This window comes from Bacillus rossius, chromosome 2 (assembly GCF_032445375.1).
Source record: "Bacillus rossius redtenbacheri isolate Brsri chromosome 2, Brsri_v3, whole genome shotgun sequence".
Lineage (NCBI taxonomy): Eukaryota > Metazoa > Arthropoda > Insecta > Phasmatodea > Bacillidae > Bacillus > Bacillus rossius.
This window is the reverse complement of record NC_086331.1, coordinates 1,337,992-1,355,615: the sequence shown is the minus strand read 5'-3', so window position 1 is coordinate 1,355,615 and position 17,624 is coordinate 1,337,992. Positions and strand designations below refer to the sequence as shown.

Below are 17,624 nucleotides of genomic sequence, written 5' to 3'. Positions count from 1 at the left end.
TTTTATTAATTTCTTAATTTTATTACATTAGTTTTAGGTTTGTTCCGAAAAGTGAGATTGGAATGATTACGCATGTACGTCAATGTGTTTTTACTAAAAGTAAACATTTTATAACTTTAGTAAAGTTGAAGTAAAAACAAGTAACAATTGAATGAAAAAAAATTTTGCGCATATGATTTTTTTTTGCGTCTGACAAAAATATTTTTTTTCATAAAATAAGTTGTCCAATAAATAGATTAAATCCGTTAAGACATTTTAAATTTTAGTTTAGTCGTTAATTTTCTTATAATTAATAAATACTTTATATAATAATTTGCACAAAGTTAATCGTAGTGTATTTTTATTTAATACAATTAATGCTCTTTATAAAATCAAGTTATTATGGCCAAATGTTTAATTTTATTTTACAGCAATTAAATTAATATTTTTAATTTAGAACATTATATTGTTTGAAATTAGAAATAAAAATATTAAAACTAATGCACTAAAATTTCTACAGCACGTTTTAAGCTGTTACAGATTTTATAAGTACATACAAAGCGAATACATATTAACTTCAGTAAGTAACTCATATTTACTGGAATATATAATTTTACTGATGAGACTGCGTCTGATTGGACGAGTATCGACCCGTGGTGCTCAAGGCACGGCCTTAACGCCAAGTTCGTTATTTCATTTTCTGGCCATTACTATTACATGAGGATTTTCCTGTATATTTATTACAAGAGCATTTTATGTTCATTCTCAAATTTTCTCAACAGATATTTACTTAACGTTATCTAATAGCGGTAAAAAAGATTTTGCGTGAAGTAGGCAGTGATAACCTTCCAGTCGCTCACGTGAAGAAAGCAGTGACAACATTCTAGTCGCTCACGTGAAGTAAGCAATAACAACCTTCCAGTCGCTCACGCGAAGTAAGCAATGACAAAATTCCAGTCGCTCACGTGAAGTAAGCAATGTCAACATTCCAGTCGCTCACGCGAAGTAAGCAATGACAACTTTCCAGTCGTTCACGCGATGTATGCAATGACAACCTTCCAGTCGCTCACGTGAAGTAAGCAGTGACAACATTCCAGTCGCTCACGTAAAGTAAGCAATGACAACATTCCAGTCGCTCACGCGAAGTAAGCAATTATAACATTCCAGTCGCTCACGTGAAGTAAGCAGTGATAACCTTCCAGTCGCTCACGTGAAGAAAGCAGTGACAACATTCTAGTCGCTCACGTGAAGTAAGCAATAACAACCTTCCAGTCGCTCACGCGAAGTAAGCAATGACAAAATTCCAGTCGCTCACGTGAAGTAAGCAATGTCAACATTCCAGTCGCTCACGCGAAGTAAGCAATGACAACTTTCCAGTCGTTCACGCGATGTATGCAATGACAACCTTCCAGTCGCTCACGTGAAGTAAGCAGTGATAACCTTCCAGTCGCTCACGCGAAGTAAGCAGTGACAACATTCCAGTCGCTCACGTAAAGTAAGCAGTGATAACCTTCCTATGGTTTTACGATGGAACCTGGTGTTTAATACCAGACAACAGAGCCGTGATCAGTTGGTAATATCTTGTCATGCCAATACTTACGCTGGATGGTTTATTCAAGTAGTAACAGCTATTATGTAAGAAGTGGAACAATGTGCTGCTCACCTGATCCGAGACCTTGCCGCGAGAGAGGCGATGCCGAGTGAGGCGGCCGCGCTACTGCTGAGCCAGTGACCCGCTGAACGATAACCTCGTACCAATGTGTGTCTGGCTTGTGATCTGCGAGTGATCGTCAGCTGTCAGTAGCGTCGATGGCGTCGTAGCCACGCTCTGCGGAGACGCGACTGCCCATTACGTCATTTCTCTCGTAGCTCTGATGAGTCCAGGACTCAAGGCGGTCGGCGTGACTAGTTGTCAATGAGCCCCCGTCAATTGTATGTCTAGTTCTTACTTTTTATCAGCTAGCAGAGGTTGGATAGGCCTCCACCGGACCACGGGTTCACTGGGTGTTTTGAGGGGTCCCAGTGTGATGTAGGCGCCAGCAGTGCTGAGAAGGTCAAAGGGCTAAGAACACAGCCAACTGTCTGGTTATCTGAGTGAGGCTGTGCTGGTATGGGTAGCCCTAGTCTCTGGTCATGGCTGAAGCTCTAACACCTTCCCGATCGACAGGAGTGGAGTAATCCCTAGACATCTTTGTCTCAATATTACTTGTTCTGGAATGTTAACATTGATCTGTAAGCCGACCCCCAATACACCCTTAAGGGCGCATATTTGGGAGGACAGGTGGGGGGTGCCGACCATAGGTTGAAACACAGATCGAGTATTTTTACTCTAGAAATCCTTTGTAACTGTACGGCATAACTGCTGTAAAAATACTGTAATAGTAAAATGACAAAATAAAGTTTTTTTTTTTGTTAGGAATTTCAATAATTTTATCGTATAGTGACATGAAATTACAAAGTAATATTTAAAGGGGCGTGCAAAGATCACTTTTTTTTTTATCGCGAATCGAAGTAGAAGGCGTTAAGCCTAGCCTGCACAACACATACCAGTAAGGAACAACGTTTACATTTAGCGTGCTAATCAACTGCCACTTCTTAATAATAAAAAGCCAAAATTGTAAAAACAAAATAAAATATTTATGCAGTAGCAAGATTAAAGTATTTAGCTTAATTTTAAAGGTGAACATATTAAAATTATTTACTACAACTAATTATATTTTCAAATACTTAATAACAGACTGGTGTGCAAATTATTAAACACTATGTTAGGAATTTTGATTTTTCTCTGTTACATTATAAGTATTCTGCACAAATAAACACAAATAGTTTTGATACTACGCACGAAACATATTGGTCTTTCTTCGGCTTTATCTATTCACAGCCTAATTGGACAAACCAATTTTTACAGATAGTGGAATCACAATAGTCCATCCCCTCCTCCTGTCAATCACGTGACCAGCAGACAATAAGATAACAGAAAAATTCCATCCCCCGTTCGTCAAAAGTTCAATAACTTCATACTTTTTACGGACGGACGGATGAAATAACCTCCAAATGTCAGCTAGGTTTTAGCGTGTCAATTCTTAATGTATCCGAAGGTTTTTAAGTTTGGTTAATTGTTTATCTGATTCCATAATTATTTTAAGGCTTTTTGAAAAAAAAAATAATCGTCCAAGTTTTAGAAGTGTAATTAATTACGCATGATTACTCTGGAAATGTTGAAATAAATACCAGAGTGAAAAAAAGTTTTTAATCAGGTATAAGTACACAACTTACGCGATTTTCTAACTAATCTAATTACCCAAGAGAAATTTTCTCCACAATGAAAGTTTTCTCAAATGTTGGCAGCGATGAAATGTAAATGTAATGACGGACGAGCGAAGTGTTGTAAATCGCTGGGTGGCTGACGGACTAACGTCCTTACGGCCGCCTGCGTTCAAGTAAGTACACTCCAAGCAAAAACTTTGGAGGTTTATCATATGGAGAGATTACTATGAAAGCTGGCCTAATTCTTCTGTACACATATCGTGCATATGCGCTTAATTTTAACAAACCTAAGTATTCTGACCAAAATTATTGTATTGCAAGGATTCCCCTCTGTTAATACTACTCTAACCACCTCAAAAGAGTCATCTGGCAAATATTTACCCCCAGATCTACATTAGTTTCCTTTTGTTCGCTGCGTTTTGAACACATTCGACCTGCAAGTATTGAGCCTTAGGGTTTTGCTTACAGTTCTAATCTATTTTTAACAATGTTACTGGTTATCTTCTTGTGTTTGCCGATAACAAGGATTTCCTTTTGTTCCTAAACAACCGCAATAATTCTGAATTTTACTGTATTCTATTAAAAACAACTTTGTAATCTTTGAAGTTTTTTAATTTACCTGACGTTTAAGTAATATAAAATTACTCTTCGATTCTACATTGACATTCCAAAACTTTGCACACCCCTCAAAATTTGTACGATGCCAAATAAAACAAAGTCTTGGATTTGAAAACAAAATTCTTCGAATTGAGTACCTAAATATGTTTTATTAGAATTATTTTTTTTGTGGAGTATGGGTACATAACCGGCTTCTCTGGTTTCAAAAATGATTAAATTCGGTTGCGTGACGTACTTTCTGTTTTCAATGGCCTTGTTGTGTTCAAAATACGAATAATCGTGTTTAGCATTACCAAAATTTATCCTATTTATTTTCTTAGTGCATTATGATTTTACAATTTTTACTCCCCCCCCCCCCCCCCCCCCTTCTTGAAATATATTTTGGCAACTGGGTTTTCAGGGATTTTCTTCTGAAAAGAACATTTACTTTTTTTTTTAATTTTGTTATAATTTTAGAGGCAGTATAGTGTATGTAAATAATTTACGTTCATGGTTTCGGCAACCCTGCCTTTAGAATTTCACCTCGTCCTGCATTCTATCGTATTGAGAAAAAAATGACAAATACTTACACATTCCTTTTCTTATAAATTTGAATCGAAATTAGCTACTTATAGCAAAATTCGAGTGGTTTTAGAGTACTCATACATCGAGCTAAAACACACAATGATAGACAATTATTGTATCATAAACATTAATTTCCGAAAGAAAATATAAAATAAATAAAACTTAGCCTATTGATCGTGGCGTTTTCTTCAAAAATTAATTCAAACCAATGAAGGGAATAAACCACATAAGCATGCTAATTACTCTTGTGATAAACTTAAACTTTTTTATTAAGTTACTACGAACGTTATTACTGTAAAAATACTTGCTTATTCGTTTAGCCTGGTTATCATAATTTTAAAACTTAAAAATAAATCTCATTTGTGATAATTGCTATCATTTATCAGCTTAAGCACTATAATATTTTTGTATTTCCTAATTTGGTAAGTACTGGACGAATGATATTCGATGTTTATTTTTCTTAAAAATTATGCTAAAGTTGGAGCGCCTAAAATACTCGACATATTTCCGCGCCACAAAAGTGTCAGCTGGAGTTAGGTACAATAAAATGTATTTGTACGAATTAATAAACGTAGAGGATAAAGTCAATCTTGGAAAAACGAAATAGTCCATTATGACTTTCACGTGTCCAGTTTTATTTAAATAACACGCTTTTTAAAAAAAATATGTAGGGTAGTAAGTTTAAATTTAATTTTGAAGATTTAAAATGTAATCATTGTTTCAATCTTATTAAAAATTATGTAATTTAAAAATACGCATTCAGGTACTTAAAATATTCCTTGGCGTCATAAAATCACGATTACGGGTGTGCCTTTACATCTCTTTTAATTAAATACTACTTATTCATGAATTTATAACGCATTTAAGAAACTGCCGGTTAATGACATTTTTCATTTCAGTAATACAAATATTTCAGTCAAATTCGAAATGAACTATAGATATTTTAATTTTAGGAGTAATATATATTATGCTGTTTTCTGTGGGGTCTAATGTTAAACACATCATAAAATTTAAAAATAAATACTTTAAGAAATTAAATCATTTTGCTTACCTATTAAAAAAATGTTATAGGAATAGTGCATTTTTTCGTAATCCCTTAACTCAAAGAATTAACATGGCAAATTATTTTGGAGATAGGTATTACTTACTTATTTTTAAATGAGCGTCCTTTATTTTACTTTAAAATCCTACACTTTTTGAATAAGATAGTGTAGCTTTTCTAGTAATATCGTCCAACTCATAAAAAAAACATAATTTTCTCCAGTTCATATTCAAGTGAGCATACTTTTTCATCGCCAACATAGGAAGTTTTCCAAGTTACTCAATAATGATGCATACGCCTACAGATAATGTGAGGACATTTTTTACCACAGGAGGCTAGTAATAAAACTGATAAACTACCTCGAAGGGCAGTCAGAGATACTGGTTATATCTCACACATGTTTACAATTCAAATAAAAAGAATTAAGTTCTTTTAAATGTTGATGTGTATTTCACTTTCATAATGGAAAATTACGTTTATTATAATGAGATAATAGGTAGGTTGTGTTTAGTTCGATTTAGTTTAAGGAGCGTTTATTTGACTGAAATATTTAAAAAATATATATAAAATGAAAATATATAACCATTCAAAAACTACAGAGATTTAGGAACGCCAAAATTTATTTACGCGAATTTACCATAATGGAATAATAAGTAATATTTTTAAGTAGAGACCTTGAAATTGCTATTGTTATCCAACCAAGAATTGATTTATTATTTTTACTGAGACATTTTTTTAAAAAATTAATATCAAATAATGTTTAAATGGGGTAAAATTGAGCTTAAATAAGTATTCTCATTATAGCTATACAGTTTAAAGCTAACTTCCCCGATGTAGACTATATATTTGGTTAGTCTTGGAATAAAACCTGGAATTAGTTTGCCGTATGCATTTTTTTAATCAAAAATACTTTTGATTTGGTTTAATATGTACTTTACGACCTAAGAAAAATAATGTTTTAAGATATATTCAATAAAATAAGTTTAAATAAAAATTGTAATAATTCAATCACAAATTTTATTAATATCATTTAAATAAAAATTTGTATTTTAAAAAAAATAAACTAAAAATTGTAAAAATAGTATAAACCCATAAATTTTCTCGGCTATTTTTATAAATAATTAAAAAAACGTGTTACCATTTTTTGATAAACATTTGTTAAAAAAATGTTTTTGCCTTGTGTAATTCAGAGCATTCACATTGTCTTTCATCAGTTTCAGTAGCCTAACTCCACGGAGGACCTGCCCATGCCCACACAGTAACGTGACCACTCCTAGCTGTGCGAGTGGTCGAGCGACAGCAGACATGCCTTGGGCGCCTGGAGCCTCGGGTAGCAACCCTGCCGACCCCGCCGACCCTGCCATGATTTGGTAAATATGTCAAAGCTGTTGTAGTTTTACCTGTGATGTGCGTGCATCTGTACTTTTACCACTCCTTCCAGTTAACTTAACTGCATCGTTGAGTAAATCTGCATTAAGGTCCCGCCTACCCGGACACACACACGGCGTGCACGCTGCTCAACATTTCCGAGTGGAGTCTCAGAAAAACACTTAAGAATTCGCTGGGAACGTATGGGTAGTTGTTTCCGCATTTCGTTTTTTAACTGTATTTTTATGAGTGAAAAGTGCTAATACGGGTGTTTTTAGACATGAAACGCCCGGTGAAGATTATTGAAAGTACCCAAGGGCCTTGCATTACACCTTTATCTTCATTCTCTGCCATATAATGTCATGGTTACCGGGCAATGAGAGAGATTAAGACCGCCCAATAACTTAATGCCTTACTATTAAAAAAATTAAAAGACTGCAAAACTTTAAGAGATAATGCTGTATAATGAGGACAGTACTAAGTTAATTTTAACAGAATTTTAAGAAAAGGTTTTAAAATGTTTCTCTCCCTTTATGTCTTTTTTAAAAAATACGGCATTTTTTCTTTTTAAAACTTATCAATTTACGTAATACTGAGCAACTTAAAATATAATTTACTTAATACCGAACAACTTAAAAATCAATAATCATTTAAAATTGGTTTTCCGCGCTTTCATATCTGTGAACGTTTCAATAATAGAATAAAAATGCAATGTTCGCGCAAGTTTTGATTCAATGCATATTGTTTCTGGATCAGTAAGTCTACTTGACCCGTTGCTGATCTCAGGCAATTCTTAATTCTGCTAAGCACACTGAAAGATCTTTTTTCTTGAGCAACAAAAACAGGAAGTACGCAGAATATGCACAGTGCAATACCACATTCAAGAATAAACTAGCAATATTGAGTTATGTTAATTTGTTAAGCAATTTTAGAGGCTGTAGAGTATATTTAGAAATTTTTGTGTCGTGAATCACATTTAGATACTTGACATCTTTTTTTTTGTCCGTATATTTAATATGTCACGTAAAATATATTTTTTCAGCTACTATATTTAATATCTGCATGTTCAGCGAATCAATCTACTGTTTCTTGCAGGAGATTTATGAACTTTGTAAGTACTGTTCATTTAATTAATATTCCAAGCAAACTGGAGACGATTGGATCGCAAAATACACACACATATAACACGATTATGCTTCGCCAACTGTAAGTGTACGTTGTGCCCACTGTAGACGCTAAAACTGAATGAATACGGTTGTTTAGTCAAGGAGCATAAATAAATCTGTGTTTCTTGCTGCAACATAAGCTGTCTCGCTCTTGAAGCATCTCCCTCATGTATTATCCAGCTGTCGTGGCCGGCAGATGCTTCATTGCCTTATCAGGCTTTAAACATTCGGCCGCCAAGCGATAAGCAAGCCTCCTTCTCATCTAAGATGAAACAAAACATCTTATAGATATTTATTTTTTGTTTATCCTTGTTGTCTGTTATCATAACCTCCTTCCGGCAGATTGCTTCTACACTGTTAAAAATTTTCCCCCTTAAATTTACGAAGAGCGCTGGTTACAAATTATCCGGGGATCTTCGTGAATTTACGTCCATCTTCATGAATTTATGGATACTGAGTTGACTCACTTTGAACACGAATCCTCAAGAGTATTCTTGGTATATTAACAAAACATTAAAAAAACTGGTTAAGTCTACAGCAAAAACATTTTTTTGCTCACGTATGGGTTTACCTTTGTTTATAACGAAAAATACACCTGAAGTCAAAATACGTGGTTATGCGAAATATGCATTCCTCAAGTAGTGATACACTAACAGCGCACTCAGATGACATGAACACGACAGGAAGAACCTCAAATTTTGACCAGTTATTGGCTGCACAGTCAGGGGAGCAGAAAGGCTGGAACGGCCGATAATACTGATGCAGTCTGCCTCGTCCGCCACTCCTTATAAACAACTGCTTGTGAAGTCACACACACCTGACCCAGGCAGTCCAAACAGTGGCGTACCAGACAGCTTACAGGCAGATGCAGCAGAGATTAGGGCAAACGTAGTTCAGCCATTGCAAGCACAGCATCTGCACCTACACCTGCAAGTTTTAGCATGGAATGGCTACGACAGATGTTGGTTAGAATTAGCCAGGTAAAGTCAGATCTTAAGGCTGAAATCAACCAAGTGCAGGCTAACATCACCAGTACCACACGGACTTAAATGGACTGGAGGACCGCATAGAAGCCCAACGGTCAGAACAGTGTGTCGCGCTGGACAGACTGGCAGAAAAGGTTGTACAGGGACACACGAGAATAGACGACCTCGTTACTTACACCAATAAAGCAACCAAAAAATTCCTTAGATAATGGATGAATGGACTTGGCCCCTTTAAAGCGACTCCAGTGCCTCGTATGATCTCAGTGTCTTCGCCTCGCGCCTCGCAGACTAGTTGCTCAGTTCTGGAAGATATCCCCCAAAGTAGTTCCTCCTCATTGTTCCAGGCGAATGCCTAAATATTGAGGCTAAAGTTGTAAGCCATTATGAAGTCCATCTTTCGTGAACCATGTGTATAGTGTCAAAACAAAAGACAATATGATATTATATAAAAAAACTGGTAATTTATTTGATATGATGCAAATAGGTTTATAAATTGTGTTACTAATGCTCGAATTCAAATTTTACACCTGGTGGTTTGGCTTGCTGCTGGAAAAATAAGGAGCGTTTCTAGAAAAAAAAGTTTAAACTTTTTCCTATTTCGAGTTTTGTGAATATTTGTTGGGCATGTATTTTACTCAACAGACTTAAAAAATAAAACACCAAATAGAAGAACACATTATTAATTATTTAATCAATATAGAACTAATTAAAGTTATAATACGAATTGTCACATTTTTCCAGACCATGAATTAAAAGAAGGTAAATGGCGTCATTTTTCAAATTATTATTTATAAAGTTAAATTTAATGTGCTCACATGTGCTGCAAATACTCACAGGGTTATCTCTTCTCTGCTATGGATTTCGTACCTCAGCTTTCCCAGTATGGAGTCATAATATTCCAAACGACATTTTTCTTCAAACACACGGAAAAATTATTCCTGAACTAGTCCATACTCCTGGAGATCGTTATGAAGAGACGGCCAAATAGCTTGCACGACACCTGATGTGGTCGCAGTGGCTGAGGCAGCATTTAACCACTCATGGGTGCGCATGCTGTGATGCAGGTGTGAACGAGTATTGTAAACAAGATGGCAGGTGCCGTTATCACCTCTCACACACACTGCACGAGGACCTGACGGTGCCAGGCTCACTGGGGGAAACCCGTAGCTGTCCATGTGTGATGACGTCACTGTAAAATCCGCACTTATTTTTAATGAGGAATTGGGTTTGCACTTTTCGTTACATTCCACTTTTGCTCTCTCTCTCCAACACCCATAAAACTCGACAAAGTATAACAAGTGGAAAGTATAACAACTATTGATTCAGAATATTTTCATGGACTAATGATCTTGCTGGTTTGCACTGTTTACCAAAGAGCAATCTCAATAATGGACAACAAAAATGAATAATGACACCGCACGTACGTCTCTAAGACTAGCATTTAAAAACAATTTCCACCAAAATAGCTAATATATATATATTATTTGTTGTCCATTATTGGCCTATGACGATAGCTACTTACGCTTTGATTTCAGTTTTGCTGCCGCAGAAATCTTATTCAGTAATTATTTTACTTGGTCTGTTCTCAGTTTGTTCATGTAATCATATTTTAACTTACAGTAATTATATATATAAAGTTTTAGTTCTAAAATCAAGATTGCACGGCTTTGTACTAAATACACATAAAAAGTTTCTCTTAACAGAATATATTATGGATGGACAACATTATTTCCAAAACTACTTGTCGTGTGATAGTACAAGCATTTACCTATAAGTTTGGCACAGTGGTTTTTGGGACCCATTTGTAGGTATCTAATGTTGTGTTTATCATAAATGTACACCGATGAACTTAAAACATAATTGCATTAAATTAAACCATGCAATATATTGGAAAACTTATTTCCGTTAAATAAATCGTTGCTAAACCGATATGCGAAAATTGATACAAGGAAAAACCAAACCCATCAAAAGTAGAACAGTTATTTTGATCACGGTTTTTAATCTTTTTCTTTGGGTCAAAAGGTTATCCAGTGATCAGGGTTTATTTTACGCAATATATTTTACATTAAATTAATCCATAAATATATCGGCATAAGTGTTCTTAAAATAAATTAAAAAAAACATTTCAGGGTAGGAAGCCAGTAAAATTTTCAGTCTGTCCACTCATTTTTTGGATTTCCCCACGATGTGTATTTTAGCCCGTCTGCTGCTATCATCTCCTTCAAATGTTTACTATCTGATTTCTGAAAATATTTAATATTTATCTTTATCGCCATATTCGTAGTCATGATCTTCGCCTTCATACCAGTATTCATTATCGTCGTCACCATAATCTTAGGCAGTATCATGCATGTGTACTTTATCACGAAATTTTAACTTATTTGATGACGGAAATCCACCACAGTCTTGTCAGCTCTGAGTGCTTGAATGTTATTAGTTCATGGTTATGTCAAGATAGAGATGAGGATTCTTTTTGTTTTCTCTATAGATGATATTGTCATAGTTTCCAGCACTAATAATTCCTTAGCCTTGTGTCACAAATTAAAAAAAACCTATCAGTGAGTTATGTAGGAATGACAGCTCTTTCGCGTTTCGTCTTAGGAAACTCAGCGTCATTTTCTTCCTGTAGTATATCTTACTACTTTCTCTTAAAGTCGATGTAGATGTCCAATTTGATAAGGTTCGTCAATTTCACTTAGATGCGGTCCAAACACTGACTTTCTCTCGGCAAACGAAAAAAAAAATTCAAAGTTATTTATACATTTTTCAATTTTTCTCTTAGACAAACTGTCCACAGCAGTTGTGACAACTTTGCGTTTTCTGCAAAGGTCTCTTTGCACATTTGTCTTTCTCATAACGACAAGCATTTTTAGTTTCGACGAACGAAATGCCTCATTTGGCAACCGGCACATATATGTTGAAGATGGCTTCACTAATACATTTGAAACGATTCTGTTTTGATACATATTAATATGAGTCTCCTGCTCTTCAACTATTTAATTGTACCTCAAAATTCAAACATTCTCACTATCGAATAAATTTTGCTCAATACTTTGGATTTAATATTTGCAATTTTATATATTTCATCAGAGAGTTTTCTTCTTTTATGAACGAAGTATGTTCCAAGTAGTTCCACGTCTTACCAGAAGTACTTATACATGGCCACTTATTATTTGGAATGCAGGATGTTTTTTCATCGTAGCAAGAGAAGGGGGCTTCGAAAAGTATCAAGGAGAAGGAAAATAAGGTAACTCGATTAGTGCAGTCTCTCTTGTATTATAGTATTTCTTAGTTGTCCTAAGGCATAGTGAACGACTGTGCAGTGCATATGCTTTTGCTTGCCTGCCACATGAAAAATATATTTTTCACAAATGCTGATTTAGTAAATGGAATCCACAAGCCAAGAGAAAATTTCAATATATAAAAGTTACACAAAAGGGGAAAAAATGGATGTTTATTGACTCCGGAATACGGAGAAAAGAGCTATCTTATTCAACAGACTCTAGAAACACATAAGACTATTCCGTGAATGAAAATTTGTATATTTATGCTCGCATATATATTACACGTTATATATTTATCTAAGTAGGTATGCATATTTTTTACATAATTACTTACGCTAAACATATTTATATAGGAATGATAAATGTGCAAACTAAACATGCTTTAATCATTTAAATATAAAATTTTAGTTTTTATAGAAAACTTAATAATAAACAGCATTTTAATACTTACATTACTGTTTGTGGCTGAAGTCTCTGTAGGTATTTGAATTCTACGCTTTAAAAATTAATATTAAAAATGTATTAAGTACAAATATCCTAACAAAGTAAATATGAATTTCAAACAACGCCAAAATAACTTTTAAAACATTTTTCGCAACACAGACATTATTTTTGAGGCAATATATGTGAAATAACTGAAAATAGAAAGTGACTCCATTGTCCTTGGATCGGTTCTGTGATGGCTTGACCTGACCGGGTAAGTGCGTGTGTGTGCTCTCGTAGCGATCACTTTTATTCCAGAGCTCCTTATTCCAGCTCGTTCGGGAGACGACCATGCCGCATAGTGATCTTGCCGGATTACGAACGTCAACATAGTTTCAACGGGGATGCCAAATGTGAAGGTGCAGGCCTAGCGGTGAAGGTCGGCCGAGACAGGAGGTGCCGGCGCGGGCTCGCTGGTCTGCGCTAACGAGGAGAATCCGCCCTCCGAGAGGCACACACCCACTAACACTGCGCACGAGGCATCCACGAAGATGCAGGAGAGCGAAGAGTGGACTTCGCGCCTTCTTGTGCCTGTGTCCTACGTCCAAAAATAAGCATTAGCTTTCTTTTCAGAAAAAAAAATGGTTTTGTTTAGTATCTGTACGTACACATTTCCTGTAGTTTGCTAAAGATTTTTGCAAATTCGAAAACGTCTGAATGGTAATTAGTCACCACGGGCTAGTAGCCAAACAACAGTAGCCTGTATCGGCGAAGGAGTAGTTATTTTCTAGTTATTCCTAAAATGTTGACAATTATAAATTAGTGAACGCAATCTGCTGTCTAATATTTGTTCTCTATATAATAATTTTATTACCTCTACACAAATGCAGATGGTGAAAGTGATAGCAAAAGAGTTCTGGGTTAGAATCCTAAATGTGATTACATGAAATTGCCGTCACCCGCGGTCTCGTGATCGAGACCCGGGGCGGTCCTAGTGGTTTTAGTGGCTCTTAATGAAATCTCCGACGGGTGCCAGGTTAATTTGAGTATTAACCGAGGTGGTCGTGGGTTTTTGCCCCTGCGTGTTCCACTAGGATCGGCGGCTGTTGATGGTGGAAGGGAGTCCCTGCTTTTAATACGCACTGGCCCTAAACAGTGTAGAGGACTGTTCACTAACTGTTCAGGGGGCGTCTATGATATAAAAAAAAACGTTATTTAGGTGCTGATTTTTAATCCCGCATCTCACAAAGTGTGGATGGGCACAATTTACACAATTACACTTGACAATTACGCTGACACTACACACACTCGCACTGAATAATTGATTACGTGTTACGTTGCGGCACTTGCAAATAAGATCCCTACATGGGCTTGGGGATCGTCGAAGAGTTTGAGTGGGTTACGGCCACTCCCGTGATGAACTGGAACTAGCTTCGTGGCCGCACTCACCTGTGTGAGTCGCGGGCCACGAAGGTAATATTAAAAGACAAGTCTTTACGTTTGTAGTCGGCAGGCGTCTGCTCGACGAATTATATTAAGTTCTGTTCGCGGGAGTCGGCCCGGACCGTAATGTGACTGCGTCGCGAACCGTTGTTGCACGACGAGCAAGAATTAACGCGGCCGGGTTAAGCCCTGCACCTGAAAAGGGCACGGGGGCACGCGGGGAGAGGAAAAAGAGGTTTTAATGAATTATAATATTTACCAGTATGAAGATAAGTAGCACAAAAGTTGAAGTCTCCCCGCGGGATCACGTGTCCGCCCCGGCCCGTGAGTAAACCTCTACTCCGCTTTGTGCGGGCTTGGGAGGGGGGAAGCGTCATGACGCGCTGACTTTTTAATGTGCCGTTATTCCAATTTTATAATTATAATTAGACATTATTATTTCTAGAACCCTCGTAACTTAATGACATCTGTCTGAATTAGTTGGTGGAAGGCCTATAATAATAATACATAATAAAATTGAGATTAATAATATTTGAAAATCAAAAGTAAAGCTGGAGACTGTCTGTCACTTGTTGACTACTCCAGTGGCTATTTGCAGGTGAAAAACAGGGAGGTTAATTAGGTTGATTTATGCTGTGGTTAATTATTGGCGGAAGGCCGCAAGGGATGTTCCGGACGTTTATTAATTGCGGTTTCCCACGAGGGAAACCGCTGCACCCCTACGACGCACTTTCACTCTTAATGGTTGTTTTGTTAATTAAAAAACACTTAATTACTTGCAGTAATTAATGAAGCATAAGAGCTGTTTGGTGGAGTTGTCATATGGGCATAATATGTATAAACACTCGCCGACGTCGACGGCTCGCTTGACTCACGTGACCTGGACTAGGGGTGCGTTCCGTTAGCGGGGTTTAATACTGGCGGGTGGAGGCCGAGCTTTATGGCCTTCGGACGGACGACGACAAAATGTAGTCTCGACTCGAGATATCCCAGTGGGTCTGTTGGCGAAAAGCATCTAGGAATACCCTGTGTGCGGATAGGTGGTTATGTTTCCATATTTCGTTTTTAAAATGTATTTTTAGTAAGGTAACCTCTGTTTTCAGAATCATTTTTAGGCATGGAACACCTGGTACAGATGCCAGAAAACACTCAAGGGACTTGCAATACATATTTATCTTCATTTACATGCCATGAAATGTAACGATCACCACTAAAATCTTGTAGCTACCATTTGCACGACGAGAAGACTGCGGGCCAGTCCATAGCCTTGCGCTTAGAGGCTATACCACGCTAGAAGCACCAGCAAGCATCGCACTTATCATCCCGCTTCACCAACACACATACAACTTTGTCTAGGCGGACGCCTTAATTTATGCGGTGCATATTCTCATTAGTCACGTTAACTTAATAACTAATCAGCACTAACGCGTCAATAGAGCTTAAATTCAGAAAATAGTATCATTAAATTATTAAATTATAAATTTTAAAATTATAGACTAAATACTCGATTTCACACACCGAGTTGGTTAATCTATTTTATCATATATACTATAAATTAAGGGACCTTTCCGTTAATTTATTCTCATAGTACTCATGCAATTATTGGTGGGTTACAATTTTTCTCACCAGGTTTTAAAATAAGTTGTTTGCAGGCTGTAAAAAGCCGAGTGGGTGATCGTGTGTTATTCAAAACTCTTGCGTGACTCTTTACTGATATTAAAAAAATTTTTAAACATCTGTTAAGAAAATTTTAGACAAAACACGAAATGCAAAAAAGCTATCGTGATAAAACCTCAAATAGAGGTACACAATGACAAGAGAAATGAGCGAGGACAAGCCTTGAAAACTTTAAAGAGTTACAAAAAATTATTAAAAATATTTTAACTGTATTTTTATTAAAAACATCTTACCTGATATTTTAATAAGTTATGTTCATCGGTCGTATTGAAAAATAATTACAATTGTCTTTGAGAAAACTATACTTTAGATTTACTGCTATCCGTAGGTATTAAAAAAATTCATATAAAACACACTTAAAAAAACTGGCAAGAAAATAAATTCTAGCAGTTAATATTAACATTGTTGTGAGAATTTTAAGTTTTATAGTACCCTTATTTGTTAGTATGTTTATGTATACTGCCAGGCTCTGTTTAAAGAATACTTATAATTACGAATGTAGACTAGCCCCTTTCAGGATAAACATGTTTTGTGACTTAAAAAAAATTTGTAGGACCTTTATATATATATATATATATATATATATATATATATATATATATATAGAGAGAGAGAGAGAGAGAGAGAGAGAGAGAGAGAGAGAAAATTGAGGAGGGGGGACATAAATATTAGTTACCAATGCCAAGTGTTTTAAACAGGTTTTGTATAGCTATAAAATGTATAGTGGAGGAATCCTCCGTAAGTATACATAACACATATTAAAATATATTTTTTCATTGATTAAAAATAATGCAAAGAACTAAAGTAAAAAAGTGTCTACCTTATTTTTTTTTCAATTTGTATAATATTATCAAAACTCATTGCTATCGAACCTATCGATTTCCATATCGTATGTTTAGTTCCATAACGAACGGAGTGCTATCTCTTCACTTTTTATCTCAACTACTAACGTTTTGTAACTACAGGATAGATAGCGCTAGTAGTTCTACACTACGCGTACTAAACAAAAAAAACAGAATTATTAGTCGTCTGCATATAATATTACTATATCTATATAAGTTACAAAGCCTTACAATTGTCGTGTGATAATCAGCTGTTAACTTAAGTTTAAAATAAATAGTAATATTTTATATTGGACTAACAACTCGTGGCTTCGCTTGTGTGAACCTTAAGATATTGCTGAGTGGAATTGAGCCATTACAAGAAAAGTATGTTAAAAATTCCAAAATCATTTTGCTTAAAAACTAGATAAATTAAAATGCTAGGTGTAGTCTATACAACACTTAATTCATAACAACAACCATTATAATTATGAAATTTTCAAGTGGTAATGCGTAAGCTTTTTAAATTTTTAATATGGTAAAGTTTTCCGTTTTTATAACTTCCGTTTCAGTGTATTCTGAGATATATTTTACCTCGATGAAATAACAATTATCTTCTTTTCATTCCATGAGAGTAAAAATTTAAAAAAAATTGCGTAACACACACCTATTTCATTTTAATTTTATAACATTTTTTCATTCCTGATTTCATTTAATTTTCTTGTATACTCAGAATAATTAAAATCAGCTTTTCCCTGTTTTACCTAATTACAAATAACTACATTATTTTAAGATTTTTTGAACAGTCATATCTTTATTTTAAATGTATTATGACTAAAAGTATTGTACCTATTAAAATTTTTAACTCCACCTTTTTCATCGCATTGTAGTTGAATTTCTGAAAATTGTAAACACACACTACGTTACTCATTATGGTAACTATTCGTGCTCAGTTTTTTAATTGATTTGCTTCAGAATTCAAATGT

At 35.4% G+C, this 17,624-nt stretch overlaps 1 protein-coding gene and 1 long non-coding RNA gene across 7 annotated transcripts in view; one reads left to right on the top strand and one right to left on the bottom strand.

Annotated features, from left to right (window-relative positions):
* LOC134529018 (facilitated trehalose transporter Tret1-like) overlaps window positions 1-3,406 on the bottom strand; it is a 14,071-nt gene extending 10,665 nt beyond the window's left edge. The window contains exon 1 of one of the 6 annotated variants that reach the window (XM_063362691.1): window positions 1,643-3,406. The gene's annotated coding sequence lies outside the window, so the exon portion shown is untranslated. The remainder of the gene's footprint in view (window positions 1-1,642) is intronic. The other 5 variants (XM_063362696.1, XM_063362693.1, XM_063362692.1 and 2 more) reach the window with 5 other exon arrangements.
* Window positions 3,317-17,624, top strand: part of LOC134529020 (uncharacterized) — a 27,183-nt gene continuing 12,875 nt past the window's right edge. Inside the window, exons 1-2 of the long non-coding RNA XR_010074435.1 lie at window positions 3,317-3,419; window positions 6,685-6,840. This is a non-coding gene — a long non-coding RNA (uncharacterized LOC134529020). The remainder of the gene's footprint in view (window positions 3,420-6,684; window positions 6,841-17,624) is intronic.